The 4,015-nt window shown below is 40.6% G+C and overlaps 1 protein-coding gene and 1 long non-coding RNA gene across 4 annotated transcripts in view; both read right to left on the reverse strand.

Moving 5' to 3' along the window:
* The window catches only part of LOC119282339 (homeobox-DDT domain protein RLT2-like), a 17,631-nt gene extending 16,318 nt beyond the window's left edge, over positions 1–1,313 (reverse strand). For all 3 annotated transcript variants that reach the window (XR_005138709.1, XR_005138708.1, XM_037562597.1), the window contains exon 1: positions 1,295–1,313. The gene's annotated coding sequence lies outside the window, so the exon portion shown is untranslated. The remainder of the gene's footprint in view (positions 1–1,294) is intronic.
* An 810-nt stretch (positions 1,314–2,123) lies between these two features.
* On the reverse strand, positions 2,124–2,537 carry LOC119282340. The gene is made up of 3 exons (XR_005138710.1): positions 2,448–2,537; positions 2,256–2,322; positions 2,124–2,142 (listed from the first exon to the last, which is right to left on the reverse strand). It is a non-coding gene; the product is annotated as an uncharacterized LOC119282340 (long non-coding RNA).
* Between the last annotated feature and the right edge of the window lie 1,478 nt (positions 2,538–4,015).

Genomic DNA, 4,015 nt, shown 5'->3' on the forward strand with positions numbered 1-4,015 from the left:
TAAAAAGAAAAAAATAAATATAGCAGAAAAGAAAAAAAACTATATAGAAAACTACTCAGAAATGAATTGAAGCAAAAAATAGTTGTGATTAACTGTACTAAAAAAGGAGCATAGATGCTTATTTTTAATGACTTATTACAACTCAGAAATAAAAAGAAGAAAAAATAGTTGTGATTAACTTTACTAAAATATGAGCATAGATGCTTATTTTTAATGACTTATTACAATTCAAAAATAAATAAAAGAAAAAATAGTTATGATTAACTTTACTAAAAAATGAGCATAGATGCTTATTTTTAATGACTTATTACAACTCAGAAATAAAAAGAAAAAAATAAATATAGCAGAAAAGAAAAAAAACTATATAAAAAGCTACTCAGAAATGAGCATAGATGCGCAGGAAATTCAAATTAAATTCATAACAAATTTCAAGAGAAATTCGTATGAATTTAGCCTAAATTCCCTATATAAGGGCATCTATTTTCATTTTCAGAGGAGCTCAATAAGGCAGAGAGGGAGGAGCTTATAAACTGGTCTGATTCCCCTTCGGTTGGCGAGGTGGGACTAAACTTTGGCCGCAACGAGAACCAAGCCTTTAGTCCCGGTTGGTGGACTGGACCGGGACTAATGGTCGTCCTTTGGTCCCGGTTCAGGCCACCAACCGGGACCAATGGTGGTGGGCCAGGAGCGAGGGCCATTGGTCCCGGTTCGTCCCACCAACCTGGAGCAATAGGTCCAGACGAACCGGGGCCAATGGCCCACATGGCCCGGCCGGCCCCTGGGGCTCAGGAACCGGGTCCAATGCCCCCATTGGTCCTGGTTCTGGATTGAACCGGGACTAATGGGTTAGACTGGCCTGGACCATTGGCCCCTTTTCTACTAGTGAATCTGCAACCCTATGTTTGTCCCATTTATCCCAAAACTATCAGTCAATCCATATTCGTATGTAACAGTTTGTACGCTAATGCAGCAAGATACTGTAGGATTAAGAAATGAGGTCAAATTATATATTCTTTCTATTTGTATATGCCTACAAAAATATTGTTGGTCTGGTTAGCACCTTGGAACACAGTCAACTCCATTTTTAACAGTGTGCTGAAGTCCCAAATGTGCAGACATGATGTGATAAAAGAAGAAATGATATCCTCCAATAGCAATTGCATCAAAAAAAAAACATTTGGCGGAATCTACTCATCAATGAGCACGATGCACCTCATCAAAGGGAAATCAATCACACTGATGGCAGAGACATTTAATAAGATATGTGCTACTACGGTCATATGAAGAAAATTACCTTTACGAAGAATGTATCGTCCTTGCTTGGAAAAGAATCAGCTGACATCCTTTAATGTTGTTTTTCTACATCTTATATCCACTTGAATAATTGAATCGTCTAAAGCTAAAAACAATGTCCCTCCTTCCAGCAGCAAGAATCAATATAGTAGTTTTCATCTCAGAATTACCACATATTATGAGAACAACTTAGGCATAAAGATTATCAAATAAGCTCCCAGTTTTCACGAGTCTAACTGATACAAGTCAAAAGGGTAAAAGGTATCGAGCTGCTAGAATTTCCCAAGGGGATGTTTCAGATTTCGACCAGTCTGTTATTTAGTTTAAACAGTCCATTTTAAAATGAAATTAACAAACTACTTATGTAGTACATCAACACATATGTAGACATGGACCAAAACTCATGTGCTGAAATATGATGATGTAACAGCTTACCAAATATTCGCAATCTCAATCCCTTCAGGAAAAAGGCCACCGCTGCATCAAACACAACCATGTCAAAATTTCAAAAGAATTAGGTGAAAAGGCACTCCAAATTCTGCCGGTAAAAAACCTGTTATTCCGCAGATCCAACACGAAGGCCTTTACATTGTTCTCCCTTAATTTCTTAATGGCTTCCTTCACGGATCTTGGAATAGGATAATTAAGTGGAATGGTCAGTAGAGCTTGACATCTAAAAAATGATAAATGCTTCAGAAATAAAGTACAATGTAGAGCCAGAGCCAGCCCAAACCTGCAGCATTTTGGTTAAATGTTGTTAATTTGATGTAACCGATCTCTGAGCTGTCCTCTGAACCTGGAATCTCACACATCCTTGACATTACAGGCTTTAAAGTATATCTTTCTCTCCTGGCATATATTAAATTAAGATGAATGAGCAACAACCACTCTTTAGTCTTCAGTAAAAGAACTGAATCATTTCTTCTGAAGGAACTAAAAAAGAATGGTGTGCAGGAGTTTACTTCAAAACAAAATGTCTGGTATCAGCTCCACCGAGAATAGTCAAATCTACTGAGCTTCTCAGGACCCCTAGCAAGAATTAGCTCAAGATTGTTAACCACTAAAATATTAGGAATGCAACACTGAAGTACAGACAAGCACCTTACACTAACACTGCATTTGACAATAATTTATTGGTAATAGCCAGGTCTTACAGATGTCTTGCGCACTTGCATCGTCAATTGCCAAAATAACGTCTCCAGACACGATGCCCGCCTTTTCTGCAGGACCCCGTTGGGCAGCTGACATTATAGAGAGCCCTGTAGTTGATCCATTAGGCGCCAATGGATAGCCGATGGATAAACCTACACCCATGAGGGCACCTTGCGTGCCATACTTACTTCAGAAAAGGCAACGGCATGCATCAGAAAGCAGTTCATACTATGTTAACTGAGCAGTAACCGGAGTTTGTGTGAGCATCATACCCGCGAACTTTTGAATTTCTCGGGTTCCAGTAACCGAGTGAACGGATCATCCAATGTTGCAAGCATCTTCTTAATCGCCCCATCTGAAATACAGTCCGGGGTGAGCAAATTCAACCACATAGCGTAAGAAACGCACCATCTCTCATATACGTACAAACCAACAGTCTCTTTAAGTGGTTCATTGTGTTTATAAAAGAAATTCAGTTTCAACCACGGAGAGGTAGCATAAAATAGGTGCATCTGATTGAATGGTCGAATTTGGTTCTACTTTGTAAAAAAGTGAAATGACATGTGACGACTTGCAGAAGTGAAGGTCCTTATTTTTGCTAGGGAGACATTGTTCTAAGTGGATAGCAAGGAGACTTATCACAGTGACAGCCATACATGTCTCATGCCGTGTGACGACACTAACTCCAGTTCATAAATATAATGTAGGCATGCATTCCGTAAATAGTCATACGTGCTTATGGAAAGAACTTTCTTTTGTCCTACCATCCCGTGGCAGCGGGGTCCAATTGGAAACTAAGGGATATTAAGGCCTCCTTTTAATAGAGAACCGGAACAAAGCATTAACACATGGTGAATACATGAACTCCTCAAACTACGGGCATCACCAGGAGTGGTCCCAACTATTGTCACTCGGGGGTTGCCGGATCATAACATGTAGTAGGTGACTATAACTTGCAAGATCGGATCTACAACATGGATTAATGGTGACAACATAAACGGTTCAGACCTGAAATCATGACACCTGGGCCCAAAGTGACAAGCATTAAGCATGTCAAAGGCATAGCAACATCAATCTCAGAATATAATGGATACTAGGGATCAAGCCCTAACAAAACTAACTCGATTACATGATGAATCTCATCCAACTCCTCACCATCCAGCGAGCCTACGAAGGAAGTACTCACTCCTGGTGAGGAGCATCATGAAATTGGTGATGGAGAAGGGTTGGTGATGAGGAAGAGTGAAGATCCTCCTCTCCGGAGCCCCAAACGGACTCCAGATTTGGCCTTCCGATGAAGAACAAGAGGTGACGGTGGCTCCGTCTCGTGAAACGCGATAATAGTTTCTCGCTGTTTTTTTCTAAAAAATAAGATTTTATAGTGTCGGTTTCAAGGTCTGCGGGGCCACCAGGTGGGGACAACCCACCTGGGCACGTCTGGGAGGGCTGGCGCCCTGGTGGGTTGTGCCCACCCAGGTGCCCCCCTCCGATGGCTCTTGGCTACAACTATTCTCTTTCATTGTATAAAAAATCCTCGCAAAGTTCCGTTCCATTCCGAGAACTTTTATTT

Source organism: Triticum dicoccoides, chromosome 3B, assembly GCF_002162155.2.
Source record: "Triticum dicoccoides isolate Atlit2015 ecotype Zavitan chromosome 3B, WEW_v2.0, whole genome shotgun sequence".
Taxonomy (NCBI): domain Eukaryota; kingdom Viridiplantae; phylum Streptophyta; class Magnoliopsida; order Poales; family Poaceae; genus Triticum; species Triticum dicoccoides.